Raw genomic sequence first — 20,842 nt, 5'->3', positions numbered from 1 at the left:
TACTGCAAAAAATGTGGCAAAGCAATTACATTTTTGTTCTGAATACAAAAAAGTGTTATGTTTGGGTTAAATCCAATTCAGCATATTTTCAAGCAATAGTGGTGGCTGCATCACATTATGGGTATGCTTGTAGTTGTTACGGACTGGGGAGTTTTTCAGGATAAAAAATAAACTGAATTTTCTATTTAACTAGACAAGTCAGTTATGAACAAATTCTTATTTACAATGACGGCCAAACCCGGACGACGCTGGGCCAATTGTGCGCCGCCCTATGGGACTCCTAATCATGGCTGGTTGTGATACAGCCTGGAATCTAACCAGGGTCTGTAGTGACTCCTCTAGCACTGAGATGCAGTGCCTTAGACCGCTGCGCCACTCAGTAGCCCCCTAAATGGAATGGAACTAAGCACAAGCAAAATCCTAGTGGAAAACCTGTTTAGTCTGCTTTCCAACACACACTGGGAGATGAATTCACCTTTCAGCAGGACAACAACCCAACACATCACTCCAAATCTACACTGGAGTTGGTTACCAAAAAGACTGAATGTTCCTGAGTAGCCAAGTTAGTTTTTACTTAAATCTACTTGAAAATCTATGGCAAGACCTGAAAATGGTTGTCTAGCAATGAACAACCAGTTTGACAGAGCTTGATGAATTTTGAAGGGGTAATGGGTAAATGTTGCACAATCCTGGAGTGGAACGTTCTTAGAGATTTACCCAGAAAGACTCACAGCTGTAATACTTCTACAAAGTATTGACTCAGAGGTGTGAATGAATACTACTAATAACATTTTATAATATCAGTAAGTTTGCAAACATTTCTGAAAACATGTTTTCACTTTGTCATTATGGGCTATTGTGTGAAGATGGGTGAGGGGAGAAAAAAAACTTTTTTTTTTAAATTCAGCCTGTAACAACAACAAAATATGGATTAAGTCAAGGGGTGTGAGTACTTTCTGGAGGTCCTGTATGTAGTGAAATAAAGGCAAAATAAATCTCATAGAATTGTAAACTCTAGATCTCTCTGCTTCTACAATCATCATGTAGTCGTGTTTTAACCTAAATAATATCTCAATCTAGCAAGATATATCTATATATATATTTTTTTTTACCAGGGAAGTCACCTTGAGCTTGACGTCTCCTTTTCTTCTTCCCCCAAGTGAGGCATGGATAGTCCTCGTAAGATAATACATGTTATAATAATACATTAATGTATATTTGTGATTTGGTTTTAAAGGAAACCGTGTTGTAGCTTCATGGCTGTACACTGACTGTCCTGTAGCTATTGGCTCTTCTGTTCAGTAATGCATCCATGTGTTTTGTGTTGGCTCAGTCAGCAGTGTAGACCCTCTGCATGTACTAGTTTCTGTACACGCCATCATTATTGTTATGGAAGACTGCAGAAATAGTGTTGACATCATCACTAAGGCTTGAGACACCGTTTTACTGTTTCTGTTGTCAGTCTTCTTTTGAGTTTTAGCTACATGAAATAAATACCTTTACAAAATCCTGATTTATAAATGTAATAGTATATTCTGGAAGTGTCGACCTTTATTTATTTAACCTTTTTATTTAACCTTTAACTCGGCAAGTCAGTTAAGAACAAATTCTTATTTACAATGACGGCCTACCCCCCGGCCAAACCCGGACGACGCTGGGCTAATTGTGTTCCGCCCTATGGGACTCCCAATCACAGCCGGTTGCGATACAGCCTGGATTGGAACCAGGGTGTCTGTAGTGACGCCTCTAGCACTGAGATGCAGTGCCTTAGACCGCTGCGCCACTCGAGAGCTACTTTAAGTTCAGTGCCAATTTTCTGGCCACTCATTAATGGCACTATGAATATTTACCATCCGTAAAACAAATGTGTTGTCTTTTAAATAAGAAATGAAGTCATTAACGCCGTTGCTTAGAGATATATTACCTGACAAGTGATTGGCTCTTAATGTAAAAGGACCGTATATCAATGCTATTAATACCCGGTGGGGTAGTGTGCTGCTTGGCGTGGTAATACCTCTCTTTCCATCACGCACCCTACACACCTCCGTCTAGTTTCTAGCCCTGCTGCCACCACAGAGCAGAGAAACAGGCATCTCCCCTCTGGACAATAAACTGCCTTTTAAGCATAAGAAAAGCAATCAAAAGGGGAGGGGGAGAGAAGTCACCAGAGGAGGGGGAGAGAAGTCACCAGAGGAGGGGGAGAGAAGGGGATGAGGGAAGGTGGGGGTTAGCTCAATATAGACACTGAGAAGACCAGGGTTTGTCACAGACACACTGAAAAAGCCTCCTCTTTGGTTATGATTGACATGGCTTTTGTGCTTAAAGCTCATCTCTAGACACACGCCGTTGTGGTCTTTGAGCTAGTAGCATTGCTAGTCAACACCTTATTTTCCCTAACAGAAATATGTTTACCTCCCTCCCTCTCTCTCTCTCTCTCTCTCTCTCTCCCACACTCTATCTATGGAGCATAACAATCTTCAAGCACTAGCTTTAGTTTGAAGTATTTTCCCTCTCCCTCTCTCTCTCCACACTCTGACATGTAATATTTTAGTAATTCCACTGGCATGCCTAGCCATCCAGGAAGGAACAAGCACCTCACATTACATGTGGTTGGTTGTTCCAATAACATGATGTCCTGCCCCAAGGCCTGGGTCTGGGCTTGGGATACGACCACACCACTGTACTGGGCTACTAGCCAGAACCACCAGGCAGACACATCTAGAGGGCTACGGTGTTCCTGCCTGCCTGCCTCTCTTCCTCCAGCCTTCTCTTGCTTCCCCTAGCTACAGTAGCTGGACCGCTTTTAAAGAGAACGACAGGGATTCTCCCTGGTTCTCCCTCACTGTTCCTCCCTCACTTCTCTCCCGCTAGCTAACTTGTATGAGTTTGGCTGCTTCTAAAGAGTGCTATGTTGTTCCCACCTGCCCCTCTCTCTCTCACTACCTCCCTCCCACCTGCCCCTCTCTCTCTCACTACCTCCCTCCCACCTGCCCCTCTCTCTCACTACCTCCCTCCCACCTGCCCCTCTCTCCCTCACTACCTCCCTCTCTCTCACTGCCTCCCTCCCTCCCTCTCTCTCCCTCACTACCTCCCTCCCACCTGCCCCTCTCCCTCACTACCTCCCTCCCCCTCACTACCTCCCTCCTTTTCTCTCTCACTGCCTCCCTCCCTCTCTCTCCCTCACTACCTCCCTCCCTCTCTCTCCCTCACTACCTCCCTCCCTTTCTCTCTCACTGCCTCCCCCCCTCTCTCTCACTGCCCCTCTCCCTCACTACCTCCCTCCCTTTCTCTCTCACTGCCTCCCTCCCTTTCTCTCCCTCTCAGAGCGGAGTTGAGAGGGAAGTGGGTGTGTCATCCCCCTCTCTGTCAGTTGTTCTGACCATCTACAGGGCTAGCTTTGCTGCCACCATTTCCTCCACTTTGGAGAGCGGGAGAGAGGGAGGGAGGGAGGGAGGGAGAGAGGAGACTGACAGGACATCATGGAGAGAGAGAGGGAGGAGACAGAGGGCGTCGTGGAGAGAGAGAGGGAGGAGACAGAGGGCGTCGTGGAGAGAGAGAGGGAGGAGACAGAGGGCGTCATGGAGAGAGGGAGGGAGGAGACAGGGTGTCATGGAGAGAGGGAGGGAGGAGACTGAGAGGGCGTCATGGAGAGAGGGAGGGAGGAGACAGAGGGCGTCGTGGAGAGAGGGAGGGAGGAGACTGAGAGGGCGTCATGGAGGGAGGGAGGGAGGAGACAGGGGGGGTGTCACGGAGAGAGGGAGAGAGGGAGGAGACAGAGGGCGTCATGGAGAGAGGGAGGGAGGAGACAGGGTGTCATGGAGAGAGAGAGGGAGGAGACAGAGGGCGTCGTGGAGAGAGGGAGGGAGGAGACTGAGAGGGCGTCATGGAGAGAGGGAGGGAGGGAGGGAGGGAGGGAGGGAGGGAGGGAGGAGACAGAGGGGGTGTCATGGAGAGAGGGAGGGAGGGAGGAGACAGAGGGCGTCATGGAGAGAGGGAGGGAGGAGACAGGGTGTCATGCAGAGAGGGAGGGAGGAGACTGAGAGGGCGTCATGGAGAGAGGGAGGGAGGAGACAGGGTGTCATGCAGAGAGGGAGGGAGGAGACTGAGAGGGCGTCATGGAGCGAGGGAGGGAGGGAGGAGACAGAGGGCGTCATGGAGAGAGGGAGGGAGAGAGGGAGGGAGGAGACAGAGGGTTTCATGGAGAGAGGGAGGGAGGAGACAGAGGGCGAGAGAGGAGACAGAGGGCGTCATGGAGAGAGGGAGGGTGGAGACTGAGGGCGTCATGGAATATGAGCTGGGTTTTGCTCAATACTGTTCAAACAACTAAATATGCTGAAATGGCAGACCGCAGATCACAGCTGAGGGCTGTTGTTCTAATGAAGTGGCCTCCAGTCTATTGGTTCTGTTTCTACTCTCTAGTTAGGTCAAGGTTGGTGTTCGTCAAGAAAACACACTCTCCTTTTCACTTTTTTTTGTTTCCTGCATCAAAAAGGTTCTTAGGTCGTGGGCAGTGGGCGCAGTCAGAACCGCAAAAACAAAGACAGGAAAAGTAAACGCAGGAAGTTTACCCTTCATTCCGTGCTGAGATTTGTTTGTCAACTTAACTGACGTTACAACAACAAAAAATACCATTGCATGAGCAGTTAGCATTATTTGAATAAACATTCTACGTCACCATGGCAATCCAGCGTACTCCGAGTCGATGTTCCCTTCATCAGAAGGAATTCCCCTCGGATCACGACCACAAATTTGGGATAATTCTTTCCTATTGACCCCTCATTGTAAGAGAGACAACTTCATTGTCGTTTTTTGTTGTTGTTGTTAATACAGAAATAACATAACGAAAAGCTGCTGTGTTGTTCAATGTACATGTTCAATCCGTTTGGAAAAGTATTCACACCCTTTCGTTACATTACAGCGTTATTCTAAAATTGATTAAATTAAATGTTAAAAAATCATGTAGCTATGTGTGGGGACCCGGTGTCCAAGTAGACTACATGTAGCTATGTATGTGGACCCGGTGTACAAGTAGACTACATGTAGCTATGTATGTGGACCCGGTGTCCAAGTAGACTACATGTAGCTATGTATGTGGACCCGGTGTACAAGTAGACTACATGTAGCTATGTATGTACACCCGGTGTCCAAGTAGACTACATGTAGCTATGTATGTACACCCGGTGTCCAAGTAGACTACATGTAGCTATGTATGTACACCCGGTGTCCAAGTAGACTACATGTAGCTATGTATGTACACCCGGTGTCCAAGTAGACTACATGTAGCTATGTATGTACACCCGGTGTCCAAGTAGACTACATGTAGCTATGTATGTGGACCCGGTGTCCAAGTAGACTACATGTAGCTATGTATGTACACCCGGTGTCCAAGTAGACTACATGTAGCTATGTATGTGGACCCGGTGTCCAAGTAGACTACATGTAGCTATGTGTGTGGACCCGGTGTCCAAGTAGACTACATGTAGCTATGTGTGTGGATCACCTTTAATCACAGAAGACATTTAACTTGTTCAGTACTTGTAGTTGTATGGTCTGTTAGTAACTCCACTCACTACTTGTAGTTGTATAGTCTGTAACCCCCCCCCCTGTAAAAAGGCTCTGTAGCAGGCGTAGGGATCGACTCCCCTGTAAAAAGGCTCTGTAGCAGGCGTAGGGATCGACTCCCCTGTAAAAAGGCTCTGTAGCAGGCGTAGGGATCCACTCCCCTGTAAAAAGGCTCTGTAGCAGGCGTAGGGATCGACTCCCCTGTAAAGCGGCTCTGTAGCAGGCGTAGGGATCCACTCCCCTGTAAAAAGGCTCTGTAGCAGGCGTAGGGATCCACTCCCCTGTAAAAAGGCTCTGTAGCAGGCGTAGGGATCCACTCCCCTGTAAAAAGGCTCTGTAGCAGGCGTAGGGATCCACTCCCCTGTAAAAAGGCTCTGTAGCAGGCGTAGGGATCCACTCCCCTGTAAAAAGGCTCTGTAGCAGGCGTAGGGATCGACTCCCCTGTAAAAAGGCTCTGTAGCAGGGATCGACTCCCCTGTAAAAAAGCTCTGTAGCAGGCGTAGGGATCGACTCCCCTGTAAAAAGGCTCTGTAGCAGGCGTAGGGATCGACTCCCCTGTAAAAAGGCTCTGTAGCAGGCGTAGGGATCGACTCCCCTGTAAAAAGGCTCTGTAGCAGGCGTAGGGATCGACTCCCCTGTAAAAAGGCTCTGTAGCAGGCGTAGGGATCGACTCCCCTGTAAAAAGGCTCTGTAGCAGGCGTAGGGATCGACTCCCCTGTAAAAAGGCTCTGTAGCAGGCGTAGGGATCGACTCCCCTGTAAAAAGGCTCTGTAGCAGGCGTAGGGATCGACTCCCCTGTAAAGCGGCTCTGTAGCAGGCGTAGGGATCCACTCCCCTGTAAAAAGGCTCTGTAGCAGGCGTAGGGATCCACTCCCATGTAAAAAGGCTCTGTAGCAGGCGTAGGGATCCACTCCCCTGTAAAAAGGCTCTGTAGCAGGCGTAGGGATCGACTCCAATCTGCTTTGATTGGTAAAAGCGCTTACAGCAGTGAGACAGGAAGGAAACTGCTCAGGGATTTCACCATGAGGCCAATGGTGACTTTAAAACAGTTACAGAGTTTAATGGCTGTGATGGGAGAAAACTGAGGATGGATCAACAACATTGTAGTTACTCCACAATACTAACCTAATTGATAGAATGAAAAGAAGGAAGCCTGTACAGAATAAAATATTCCAAGACATGCATCCTGTTTGCAATAAGGCACTAAAGTAAAACTGCAGAAAATATTGCAAAGAAATGATCTCTATGTCCTGAATAGAAAGATGTTTGAGGCAAATCCAACATCACTGAGTATCACTCTTCATATTTTCAAGCGTGGTGGTGGCTGCATCATGTTATGGGTATGCTTGTCATCGGCAAGAACTGCAAGAACTAGGGAGTTTAGGATAAAAAGAAACAGAATAGAGCTAAATTCACCTTTCAGCAGGACAATAACCTAAAACACAAGGCCAAATATACACAGGAGTTGCTTACCAAGACGACATTGAATGTTCCTGAGTGGCCTAGTTACATTTTTTTTTTTTTTTTTTTCAATCGGCTTGAAAATCAATGGCAAGACTTAACAGAGCTTGAAGAATAAAAAAAAAATACTCATGTTCAAATATTGTACAATCCAGTTGTGGAATGTTCTTCGAGTTACCCAGAAACACTCACAGCTGTAATCTCTGCCAAAGGTGATTCTAACATGTATTGACTCAGGGGTGTGAATAAGTATGTAAATTAGATACTTTTGTGTATGTTTATTTTTTTTATAGCAAATGTTAGTATTTTTCACACACTTTGACATTAGAGAGTATTTTGTGTAGATCGTTGACAAAACAAATGACAATTTAATCCCACTTTGTAACACAAAAAAGCGTGGGAGAAATCCAGGGGTGTGAATACTTTCTGGAAGCACTGTATGTGAAAAGGTATTTGCCTGCGACAAAGCGTTTACTTTTATTTCCGCCAACCAACCTTGTCATGATTTGTGGTAATGTAGTTAAAAGTCCCGCCAACCTCCCCAGTAGAAATGTGACCTTACATCTTACCGTCTTTGGCATTAAATCATCAACATTTGTATTGTTGTCAGACATCAAGCTTGTCCTTGTCATTATGAAAAATATAAACACAAAGATGGCAGTCTGCATGACACATCGGCAGCCGGGCCCAGATGGCAGTCTGCATGACACATCGGCAGCCGGGCCCAGATGGCAGTCTGCATGACACATCGGCAGCCGGGCCCAGATGGCAGTCTGCATGACACATCGGCAGCCGGGCCCAGATGGCAGTCTGCATGACACATCAGCAGCCGGGCCCAGATTGCAGTCTGCATGACACATCGGCAGCCGGGCCCAGATGGCAGTCTGCATGACACATCGGCAGCCGGGCCCAGATGGCAGTCTGCATGACACATCGGCAGCCGGGCCCAGATGGCAGTCTGCATGACACATCGGCAGCCGGGCCCAGATGGCAGGTCTGCATGACACATCGGCAGCCGGGCCCAGATGGCAGGTCTGCATGACACATCGGCAGCCGGGCCCAGATGGCAGTCTGCATGACACATCGGGAGCCGGGCCCAGATGGCAGTCTGCATGACACATTGGCAGCATTGGCACATTGGCATATCTCAATCTAGCAAGCCAGGCTACTAAAAGCAGCTTTTTCTAGACAATGTTTTGGTTTGTTGCTAACATTAGCTTGTTGACATTCTAGCTGACTTACCAGTTTATAATTACCAGAACATATCTGACAAAAGTTCAGAATAACAGGAAAAAATTAACACATTACAAGGTAATTATTTACAAATATGGCGAGCTGCTAACTTACTGTTTTGAATGTGAAGACATGAAAAGACGGGAATTTCTGTCGGATTTAGAACTTGCGCTCACGTCAGGTTACCACGACAACGATCGCAACAGCGGGGTCAAAAGTTGAACGTCTCTTGCTCAGTTGCCACAAGAAATGGCAATATAAAAGGCGAATGCTGACAAGAATGTGGTAAAAAATATATCCTATTTAAAAGGGGACCGTATAAACACGGCCCAAATCTTTTTTAAAAGGGGACCGTATAAACACGGCCCAAATCCTTTTTAAAAGGGGACCGTATAAACACGGCCCAAATCCTTTTTAAAAGGGGACCGTATAAACACGGCCCAAATCCTTTTTAAAAGGGGACCGTATAAACACGGCCCAAATCCTTTTTTCCCAGGCAACATACAGCAAATCCTATTTAAATCAGGTATAATTAATATTGGAATCACTTCACTTCTTTACGCCAGCCTTGTCCCACCGGATGATTGACAGGACAGAGAAGGCAAACATGTCACTAAGGCTCTTAGTTCTGTAGAACGTCAGAGAGATATTCTAATCTCCCTCTACACTAGCACACTCAAGTATAATTACCCTTAGAATGAATCCATGAATTAAAGCCACACGTCAGAGTTTCTATCAGTCAGGTTGCCAGTGTACACTAACAGCGTATACTGGATATAGAATACAAAACACATGCAAGTAAAAGTACATATATGGACAGAATTAAATCTAGTTGTAAGATCAACATTCTCCTCCACTTTGCTGTAATGATGGTCAGACTCCCATCTCGTCTTCTGAGCAACTCTGCCTGGCTGCACTAATGGCTGTTTACACAACTCTGGATCTGCCACTAGAACCAACCTAGTCATCACACACTCTCCTGCTGCTCTCTTTATTCTCTCCGTCTCTATTCTGTCTCTCTATTCTCTCTCTGTCTCTCTATTCTCTCTCTCTCTATTCCCTTTGTCTCTCTCTCTCTCTGTATTCTCTCTCACTCTCTCTATTCTCTCTCTATTCTCTCTCTCTCTCTATTCTCTGTCTCTATTCTGTCTCTCTCTATTCTCTGTCTCTATTCTCTCTCTCTCTATTCTCTGTCTCTATTCTCTCTCTCTCTATTCTCTGACTCTATTCTGTCTCTCTCTATTCTCTGTCTCTATTCTCTCTCTCTTTATTCTCTCTATTCTTTGTCTCTCTATTCTCTGTCTCTATTCTCTCTCTGTCTGTATTCTGTCTCTCTCTCTCTTCTCTGTCCCAGTGTCACACCTCATTCAGTAACATGTGAGAGAGGTTTTAGGGCTTGTGGTTATATTCAAGTTTGATTGTCCATTGTTTTATTATTTTATACCTCCCTCTCCGTTTCCCCTCCCTTCTTCCTCTCCCCCTTTCCCCTGGTCGTCTCCTCGTTCTCTGCTCTGGCACCTGCCACTTCTCCTCCCCTCCTCTCGCTCTCCTCCCCTGCTCCGTCCCTCTTCTGCTCCTGCAAGTAACAGCCTTAACCTTTTGGCTTGGTGTCAAAGCAGGGGCCTTTTGTGGCTCGGTCATAAATCTGCCAGGAAAAACAATAACCATCTGTTCAGCCTACAGAGGGAGAGAGACGGGGGGAGAGAGACAGGGGGGAGAATAGAGAGACAGAGAGAGAGTGGAGCGGGCCAGAGAGCTGACAGGATCAGTGTGTAAACACAGGAGTTTAGCCCTCGGCCCCTGCCCGCCCTGGCCGCCCCGCCCGCCCTGGCCGCCCCGCCCGCCCTGCCTGCCTGACCACTAAGACGAGCAATGACTCTTGGATTCCTATTTGCTCATCATCTAGCCTTGGATACAGTCAGAGAGACAACCTGCCATACGCTACAGAGAAAGGCTGTAGGAAAATAAACAAACACACACACACACGCTGGAGTAAATACACTCACACTTTATCACACTAACACACACTAAATACAATGACCGTAACAACATGTAGTGAAGCATTCGAAGTGACAGTATTAGTGAGACTGTGGAGGGAACAGAGAGTCAGAGCAGTGAGACTGTGGAGGGAACAGAGTCAGAGCAGTGAGACTGTGGAGGGAACAGAGAGTCAGAGCAGTGAGACTGTGGAGGGAACAGAGAGTCAGAGCAGTGAGACTGTGGAGGGAACAGAGTCAGAGCAGTGAGACTGTGGAGGGAACAGAGTCAGAGCAGTGAGACTGTGGAGGGAACAGAGTCAGAGCAGTGAGACTGTGGAGGGAACAGAGAGTCAGAGCAGTGAGACTGTGGAGGGAACAGAGAGTCAGAGCAGTGAGACTGTGGAGGGAACAGAGTCAGAGCAGTGAGACTGTGGAGGGAACAGAGTCAGAGCAGTGAGACTGTGGAGGGAACAGAGAGTCAGAGCAGTGAGACTGTGGAGGGAACAGAGAGTCAGAGCAGTGAGACTGTGGAGGGAACAGAGAGTCAGAGCAGTGAGACTGTGGAGGGAACAGAGAGTCAGAGCAGTGAGACTGTGGAGGGAACAGAGTCAGAGCAGTGAGACTGTGGAGGGAACAGAGTCAGAGCAGTGAGACTGTGGAGGGAACAGAGTCAGAGCAGTGAGACTGTGGAGGAAACAGAGTCAGAGCAGTGAGACTGTGGAGGGAACAGAGAGTCAGAGCAGTGAGACTGTGGAGGGAAAAGAGAGTCGGAGCAGTGAGACTGTGGAGGGAACAGAGTCAGAGCAGTGAGACTGTGGAGGGAACAGAGTCAGAGCAGTGAGACTGTGGAGGGAACAGAGTCAGAGCAGTGAGACTGTGGAGGAAACAGAGTCAGAGCAGTGAGACTGTGGAGGGAACAGAGAGTCAGAGCAGTGAGACTGTGGAGGGAAAAGAGAGTCGGAGCAGTGAGACTGTGGAGGGAACAGAGAGTCAGAGCAGTGAGACTGTGGAGGGAACAGAGAGTCAGAGCAGTGAGACTGTGGAGGGAACAGAGTCAGAGCAGTGAGACTGTGAGGGAGGGAACAGAGAGTCAGAGCAGTGAGACTGTGAGGGAGGGAACAGAGAGTCAGAGCAGTGAGACTGTGAGGGAGGGAACAGAGAGTCAGAGCAGTGAGACTGTGGAGGGAACAGAGAGTCAGAGCAGTGAGACTGAGGGAGGGAACAGAGAGTCAGAGCAGTGAGACTGTGAGGGAGGGAACAGAGAGTCAGAGCAGTGAGACTGTGGAGGGAACAGAGAGTCAGAGCAGTGAGACTGAGGGAGGGAACAGAGAGTCAGAGCAGTGAGACTGTGAGGGAGGGAACAGAGAGTCAGAGCAGTGAGACTGTGGAGGGAACAGAGAGTCAGAGCAGTGAGACTGTGAGGGAGGGAAGCAGAGAGTCAGAGCAGTGAGACTGTGGAGGGAACAGAGAGTCAGAGCAGTGAGACTGTGAGGGAGGGAAGCAGAGGGAGAGCATTGAGTGTGATGGTGATATGAGGTAAGCCCTTTCCTTGATGGAGGATAATCCAGCGGAGCAGAAGTTTCCTGCAGAGGGAAGCAGGCAGCATTCTTAAAGGCCTTTATAAAACCAAGCTTATGTTGTCACTATCATGTTCTGTGAGCTAGTCGACTGTAGTTAGCAGTACTGTACTGCTCTAATGATTTAGTGGGCTTGGGGAATAGAAGGGTCTGGATTAATATTTCAAGTATGTAGAGTGTGTGTGTGTGTGTGTGTGTATTAGTAGTGTGTATATAAACTCAGCAAGAAAATAAATGTCCTCTCACTGTCAACTGCGTTTTATTTTCAGCAAATTTAACACGTGTAAATATTTGTATGAACATAAGATTCAACAACTGAGACATAAACTGAACAAGTTCCACAGACATGTGACTAACATAAATGGAATAATGTGTCCCTGAACAAAGGGGGGTCAAAATCAAAAGTAACAGTCAGTATCTGGTGTGGCCACCAGCTGCATTAAGTACTGCAGTGCATCTCCTCCTCATGGACTGCACCAGATTTGCTAGTTCTTGCTGTGAGATGTTACCCCACTCTTCCACCAAGGCACCTGCAAGTTCCCGGACATTTCTGGGGGTAGAGGCCGTAGCCCTCACCCTCCGATCCAACAGGTCCCAGACGTGCTCAATGGGATTGAGATCCGGGCTCTTCGCTGGCCGTGGCAGAACACTGACATTCCTGTCTTGTAGGAAATCATGCACAGAAAGAGCAGTATGGCTGGTGGCATTGTCATGCTGGAGGGTCGTCAAGATGAGCCTGCAGGAAGGGTACCACATGAGGGAGGAGGATGTCTTCCCTGTAACGCACAGCGTTGAGATTGCCTGCAATGACAACAAGCTCAGTCCGATGATGCTGTGACACACCGCCCCAGACCATGACGGACCCTCCACCTCCAAATCGATCCCGCTCCAGAGTACAGGCCTCGGTGTAACGCTCATTCCTTCGACGATAAACGGGAATCCGACCATCACCCCTGGTGAGACAAAACTGCGACTCGACAATGAAGAGCACTTTTTGCCAGTCCTGTCTGGTCCAGCGACGGTGGGTTTGTGCCCATAGGCGACGTTGTTGACGGTGATGTCTGGTGAGGACGTGCCTTACAACAGGCCTACAAGCCCTCAGTCCAGCCTCTCTCAGCCTATTGCGGACAGTCTGAGCACTGATGGAGGGATTGTGCGTTCCTTGTGTAACTCGGGCAGTTGTTGTTGCCATCCTGTACCTGTCCCGCAGGTGTGATGTTCGGATGTACCGATCCTGTGCAGGTGTTGTTACACGTGGTCTGCCACTGCGAGGACGATCAGCTGTCCGTCCCGTCTCCCTGTAGCGCTGTCTAACACGGATCCCAAACCGGCTGTGCGCGTGCACCATCGTGAAATGCACAAGGTCCTCTACTCCGACTATTAATCCACACATAAAACGGGAGAGGTGGGAGAGGCAGGACTTGCAGCGCGATCTGCGTCAGAAATAGGAATGACTTCTTCTTTATCCCTTGGCAACGCAGACGCTCCTTGACGCGCGCAATAATAGAATAACATAGATTCCTACATTTGTTTTGCAACGCACGCGACACGGCAATGTAGTCAGGGTATTAGGCGTCTCATAGTACGGACATTGCAATTTATTGCCCTGGCCACATCTGCAGTTCTCATGCCTTCTTGCAGCATGCCTAAGGCACGTTCACGCAGATGAGCAGGGACCCTGGGCATCTTTCTTTTGGTGTTTTTCAGAGTCAGTAGAAAGGCCTCTTTAGTGTCCTAAGTTTTCATAACTGTGACATTAATTGCCTACCGTCTGTAAGCTGTTAGGGTCTTAACGACCGTTCCACAGGTGCATGTTCATTAATTGTTTATGGTTCATTGAACAAGCATGGGAAACAGTGTTTAAACCCTTTACAATGAAGATCTGTCAAGTTATTTGGATTTTTATGAATTATCTTTGAAAGACAGGGTCCTGAAAAAGGGACGTTACTTTTTTTGCTGAGTGTGTGTGTGTGTGTGTGTGTGTGTGTGTGTACACTACCGTTCAAAAGTTTGGGGTCACTTAGAAATGTCCTTGTTTTTGTCCATTAAAATAACATCAAATTGATCAGAAATACAGTGTAGACATTGTTAATGTTGTAAATGATTATTGTAGCTGGAAACAGCAGATTTTTTATGAAATATCTGCATAGGCGTACAGAGGCCCATTATCAGCAACCATCACTCCTGTGTTCCAATGGCACGTTGTGTTAGCTAATCCAATTTTTGCATTTTAAAAGGCTAATTGATCATTAGAAAACCCTTTTGCAATTATGTTAGCACAGCTGAAAACTGTTGTTCTGATTAAAGAAGCAATAAAACTGGTCTTCTTTAAACTAGTTGAGTATCTGGAGCATCAGCATTTGTGGGTTCGATTACAGGCTCAAAATGTCCATAAACAAAGAACTTTGTTCTGAAACTCGTCAGTCTATTCTTGTTCTGAGAAATGAAGGCTATTCCATGCTAGAAATTGCCAAGAAACTGAAGATCTCGTACAACGCAGTGTACTACTCCCTTCACAAACAGAGCAAACTGGCTCTAACCAGAATAGAAAGAGGAGTGGGAGGCCCCGGTGCACAACTGAGCAAGAGGACAAGTACATTAGTGTCTAGTTTGAGAAACCGAAGCCTCACAAGTCCTCAACTGGCAGCTTCATTAAATAGTACCCGCAAAACACGAGTCTCAACGTCAACAGTGAAGAGGCGACTCCGGGATGCTGGCCTAAGCAGAGTTGCTAAGAAAAAGCCATATCTCAGACTGGCCAATAAAAAGGAAAGATTAAGATGGGCAAAAGAACAGACACTGGACAGAGGAACTCTGCTTAGAAGGCCAGCAGGGACAGAGGAAGATTGGAAAAAAGTGTTATGGACAGATGAATCTAAGTTTGAGGTGTTCGGATCACAAAGAAGAACATTTGTGAGACGCATAGAAAATGAAAAGGTGCTTGACGCCATCTTTCAAGCATGGTGTAGGCAATGTGATCCCCTGGGGGTGCTTTGGTGGTGGTAAAGTGGGAGATTTGTACAGGGTAAAAGGGATCTTGAAGAAGGAAGGCGATCACTCCATTTTCCAACGTCATGCCATACCCTGTGGACGGCACTTAATTGGAGCCAATTTCCTCCTACAACAGAACAATGGCCCAAAGCACAGCTCCAAACTATGCAAGAACTATTTAGGGAAGAAGCAGTCAGCTGGTGTTCTGTCTATAATGGAGTGGGCAGCACAGTCACCATATCTCAACCCTATTGAGCTGTTGTGGGAGCAGCTTGACCGTATGAGAAGAGTGTGTGTGTGTGTATGTATGTATGTGTGTGTGTATGTATGTATGTATGTATGTATATATATATATATATACACACACACTTACATAAATATATATACAGTTCTTACATATATACATACATACAGTGGCTTGCGAAAGTATTTTTCATGTTTTGATGCCTTAAAACCTGGAATTAAAATGGGATTTGTATAATTTGATTTACACAACATGCATACCACTTTGAAGATGCATCTTGTGAAACAAAAAAGAAATAAGACAAAAACTGAAAACTTGAGCGTGCATAACTATTCACCCCCCCAAAGTCAATACTTTGTAGAGACACCTTTTGCAGCAATTACAGCTGCAGGTCTCTTGAGGTATGTCTCTATAAGCTTGGCACATCTAGCCACTGGGATTTTTGCCCATACTTCAAGGCAAAACTGCTCCAGCTCCTTCAAGTTGGATGGGTTCCGCTGATGTACAGCGATCTTTAAGTCATACCCCAGATTCTCAATTGGATTGAGGTCTGGGCTTTGACTAGGCCATTCCAAGACATTGAAATGTTTCCTCTTAAACCACTCAAGTGTTGCTTTAGCAGTATGCTTAGGGTCATTGTCCTGCTGGAAGGTGAATCTCCATCCCGGTCTCAAATCTTGAAGACTGAAACAGGTTTCCCTCAAGAATTTCCCTGTATTTAGCACCATCCATCATTCCTTCAATTCTGACCAGTTTCCCAGTCCCTGCCGATGGAAAAACATCTCCACATTATGATGCTGCCACCACCATGCTTCACTGTGGGGATGGGCTCCTCGGGGGGGGTGAGAGAAGTTGGGTTTGCGCCAGACATAGCATTTTCCTTGCTGGCCAAAAAGCTAAATTTTAGTCTCATCTGACCAGAGTACCTTTTTCCATATGTTTTGGGGAGTCTCCCACATGCCTTTTGGTGAACACCAAATGTGTTTGCTTATTTTTTTCTTTCAGCAATGGCTTTTATCTGGGTACTCTTCCATAAAGCCCAGCTTTGTGGAGTGTACGGCTAAAAGTGGTCTTATGGACAGATACTCCAATCTCCACTGTGGAGCTTTACAGCTCCTTCAGGGTTATCTTTGGTCTCTTTGTTGCCTCTCTGATTAATTCCCTCCTTGCCTGGTCTGTGAGTTTTGGTGGGCGACCCTCTCTTGGCAGGTTTGTTGTGGTGCCATATTCTTTCCATTTTTTAATAATGGATTTAATGGTGCTCTGTGGGATGTTAAAAGTTTCTGATATTTTTTTATAACCCAACCCTGATCTGTACTTCTTCACAACTTTGTCCCTGACCTGTTTGGAGAGCTCCTTGGTCTTCATGGTGCCGCTTCCTTGGTGGTACCCCTTGCTCAGTGATGATGCAGCCCCGTTAAAACCTAGTGAAACGCCACACGGCCCCGTTAAAACCTAGTGGAACGCCCCGTTAAAACCTAGTGGAACGCCCCGTTAAAACCTGGTGGAACGCCCCGTTAAAACCTAGTGGAACGCCCCGTTAAAACCTAGTGGAACGCCCCGTTAAAACCTAGGGGAACGCCCCGTTAAAACCTGGTGGAACGCCCCGTTAAAACCTGGTGGAACGCCCCGTTAAAACCTGGTGGAACGCCCCGTTAAAACCTGGTGGAACGCCCCGTTAAAACCTGGTGGAACGCCCCGTTAAAACCTAGTGGAACGCCCCGTTAAAACCTAGTGGAACGCCACACAGCCCCGTTAAAACCTAGTGGAACGCCCCGTTAAAACCTAGTGGAACGCCCCGTTAAAACCTAGTGGAACGCCACACGGCCCCGTTAAAACCTAGTGGAACGCCCCGTTAAAACCTAGTGGAACGCCACACGCCCCCGTTAAAACCTAGTGGAACGCCCCGTTAAAACCTAGTGGTACGCCCCGTTAAAACCTAGTGGAACGCCCCGTTAAAACCTAGTGGAACGCCCCGTTAAAACCTAGTGGAACGCCCCGTTAAAACCTAGTGGAACGCCCCGTTAAAACCTAGTGGAACGCCCCGTTAAAACCTAGTGGAACGCCCCGTTAAAACCTAGTGGAACGCCCCGTTAAAACCTAGTGGAACGCCACACAGCCCCGTTAAAACCTAGTGGAACGCCCCGTTAAAACCTGGTGGAACGCCCCGTTAAAACCTGGCGGAACGCCCCGTTAAAACCTGGCGGAACGCCCCGTTAAAACCTAGCGCGACGCCACGTTAAAACCTAGCGGGACGCCACGTTAAAACCTAGCGGGACGCCCCGTTAAAACCTAGTGGAACGCCCCGTTAAAACCTAGTGGTACGCCCCGTTAAAACCTAGTGGGACGCCCCGTTAAAACCTAGTGGAACGCCACACGGCCCCGTTAAAACCTAGTGGAACGCCCCGTTAAAACCTAGTGGAACGCCCCGTTAAAACCTAGTGGAACGCCCCGTTAAAACCTAGTGGAACGCCACACAGCCCCGTTAAAACCTAGTGGAACGCCTGTTTAGATGGTACAATGATTCTCTCTAATATACTTCCTTGTTTGGTCAAATAGACGAAAAATATGCAAACTATTCGAATTTTAGCAACCAGGAAATGGATGATTGATTTCTGCATAGTGCATCTTACATTTACATTTACATTTTCGTCATTTAGCAGACGCTCTTATCCAGAGCGACTTACAGTAGTGAATGCATACATTTCATACATTTTTTTTCCCCTGTTTTCCTGGGGGGGTTTTTTCCATCTCTGTTCAGGCAGTAGCAGCCAGCCAGACCATCTGACGTTATCTCTGTTCTCACGTCATCTCTGTTCTCCCAATACTGTAATGTCTGTAGTCATCCTATTTAGCTAGCCTGCCTACGGATGCTGCAGAGCTGTCTCTGACTAAACCATTTTACTACTTTTTCAGAGTAGATCAGAAATACTTTCACCAACTGTCTCTGTCCATCTCGTCGTTGTGTATAATTCCTCTGTCATGCGGTCTATCTGTATCTAACCTAACGTAGCGGGACTTAGTGTATCCGTCCAGAGATCTTTATATAATGACCAGATGCCCATGTCTCCAGCCTAACAATGGGAGTCGTCGTCCCAAAGACAAGAAGGCAGGCGACAAACTTAGGTCCAAAATAAACCTCTAGAAACAGGCTTATTTTGGACAGATTTTGGCGAGAGTGAAACCTCTCGTTTTACCTCTTAAGTCTCTGGTCCGTCTATCCGAGCTGGGGAAAAAAACAGACGCAATGGATTATGGTCATTGTAGTTAATTGTTTAAATGTTTCTGCTTTGTGAACTAGGTTGAATATTTACTTAATGAAAACTACATCTCCCTTCAGCCCAGCGTCCCACATACTGTAGTCATTGACTTGATTTCGCTCATCAATAATTTGATTTCTCTTTAGAGAAACGGTGTGTTGGGTTCACACGAAAAACCCCTAACTAAATGGAATTCAAGTAATTGAACAGACATGGTCAATTCGTTGTTTAATTACCGGGGGAAAAAACAAATGGCGGTTAATCGCTCAGCACAACTCCACAACACTGACTGTAGTTTACTGTGCCTTTGAGCCTTAAACAGGAGTTGTCATTTTTACAATGAAGATAACAACAGCAGCTCATCAATCCTCTCTGGCTATCCTTTCATTAAGGAATTAACATGCAGTGGTGGGGAGGTTTGGGGGTTCAGGGTGGGGGAGAGAGAGAGAGAGAGAGTTGGGGGTTCAGGGTGGGTGGGGGAGAGAGTTGGGGGTTCAGGGTGGGGGAGAGAGAGAGAGTTGGGGGTTCAGGGTGGGGGAGAGAGAGAGAGTTGGGTGTTTAGGTTGGGGGAGAGAGAGAGAGTTGGGGGTTCAGGGTGGGGGAGAGGGAGAGAGTTGGGGGTTCAGGGTGGGGGAGAGGGAGAGGGAGAGAGTTGGGGGTTCAGGGTGGGGGAGAGAGAGAGTTGGCGGTTCAGGGTGGGGGAGAGAGAGAGAGTTGGGTGTTTAGGTTGGGGGAGAGAGAGAGAGTTGGGTGTTTAGGTTGGGGGAGAGAGAGAGAGAGTTGGGGGTTCAGGGTGGGGGAGAGAGAGAGTTGGCGGTTCAGGGCGGGGGAGAGAGAGAGTTGGGGGTTCAGGGTGGGGGAGAGTTGGGGGTTCAGGGTGGGGGAGGGGAAGAGTTGGGGGTTCAGGGAGGGGGAGAGCTGGGGGTTCAGGGCGGGGGAGGGGGAGAGTTGGGGGTTCAGGGTGGGGGAGAGAGACATTGTAAAAGGCAGAGAGAGAGAGAGGAGAGATACATTGTAAAAGGCAGAGAGAGAGGAGAGAGACATTGTAAAAGGCAGAGAGAGAGGAGAGAGACATTGTAAAAGGCAGAGAGAGAGAGAGAGAGAGACATTGTAAAAGGCAGAGAGAGAGGAGAGAGACATTGTAAAAGGCAGAGAGAGAGGAGAGATACATTGTAAAAGGCAGAGAGAGGTGAAGAGTTTGGGGTTCAGGGTGGGGGAGAGAGAGTTGGGGGTTTAGGGTGGGGGAGAGAGAGAGTTGGGGGTTTAGGGTGGGGGAGAGAGAGTTGGGGGTTCAGGGTGGGGGAGAGAGTGTTGGGTGTTTAGGTTGGGGGAGAGATATTTGTGTGTTTAGGTTGGGGGGAGAGAGTTGGGGGTTCAGGGTGGGGGAGAGAGAGAGTTGGGTGTTTAGGTTGGGGGAGAGAGAGAGAGTTGGGGGTTCGGGGTGGGGGAGAGAGAGTTGGGTGTTTAGGTTGGGGGAGAGAGAGTTGGGTGTTTAGGTTGGGGGAGAGAGAGTTGGGGGTTCGGGGTGGGGGAGAGAGAGTTGGGTGTTTAGGTTGGGGGAGAGAGAGTTGGGTGTTTAGGTTGGGGGAGAGAGAGTTGGGTGTTTAGGTTGGGGGAGAGAGAGAGTTGGGGGTTCGGGGTGGGGGAGAGAGAGAGAGTTGGGTGTTTAGGTTGGGGGAGAGAGAGAGAGTTGGGTGTTTAGGTGGGGGAGAGAGAGAGAGTTGGGTGTTTAGGTTGGGGGAGAGAGAGAGAGTTGGGTGTTTAGGTTGGGGGAGAGAGAGTTGGGTGTTTAGGTTGGGGGAGAGAGAGTTGGGTGTTTAGGTTGGGGGAGAGAGAGAGTTGGGTGTTTAGGTGGGGGAGAGAGAGTTGGGGGTTCAGGGTGGAGGAGAGAGAGTTGGGTGTTTAGGTGGGGGAGAGAGAGTTGGGGGTTTAGGTTGGGGGAGAGAGAGTTGGGGGTTCAGGGTGGGGGAGAGAGAGAGAGAGAGTTGGGTGTTTAGGTGGGGGAGAGAGAGAGAGTTGGGTGTTTAGGTTGGGGGAGAGAGAGAGAGTTGGGTGTTTAGGTTGGGGGAGAGAGAGTTGGGTGTTTAGGTTGGGGGAGAGAGAGTTGGGTGTTTAGGTTGGGGGAGAGAGAGAGTTGGGTGTTTAGGTGGGGGAGAGAGAGTTGGGGGTTCAGGGTGGAGGAGAGAGAGTTGGGGGTTTAGGTTGGGGGAGAGAGAGTTGGGGGTTCAGGGTGGGGGAGAGAGAGTTGGGGTTCAGGTTGGGGGAGAGAGAGTTCAAGACTACAATCACACAGGAATCAGAATAATGGCCCCCTGCACCCTTTGTCAATTTCTGAGTGTGTGTGTGTATAATTCAGAGTGTGTGTGTGTATAATTCACTGTGTATATAATTCAGTGTGTGTGTAAATCTGTGTGTGTGTGTATAATTCAGTGTGTGTGTGTGTGTAATTCAGAGTGTATGTGTGTGTGTGTGTGTGTGTGTGTATAATTCAGTGTGTGTGTGTGTGTATAATTCAGAGTGTGTGTGTGTGTGTGT

General features: G+C 47.8%; 1 protein-coding gene across 6 annotated transcripts in view; it reads left to right on the top strand.

The window, feature by feature from the left end:
* rerea (arginine-glutamic acid dipeptide (RE) repeats a) overlaps nucleotides 1-20,842 on the top strand; it is a 99,164-nt gene that overhangs the window by 45,928 nt on the left and 32,394 nt on the right. The gene's annotated exons all lie outside the window — the stretch shown is intronic.

The sequence above is a fragment of the Salmo trutta genome, chromosome 28 (genome assembly GCF_901001165.1).
Source record: "Salmo trutta chromosome 28, fSalTru1.1, whole genome shotgun sequence".
In the NCBI taxonomy this organism is placed as follows: Eukaryota; Metazoa; Chordata; class Actinopteri; order Salmoniformes; family Salmonidae; genus Salmo; species Salmo trutta.
This window is presented reverse-complemented; position numbering and strand designations above follow the sequence as displayed.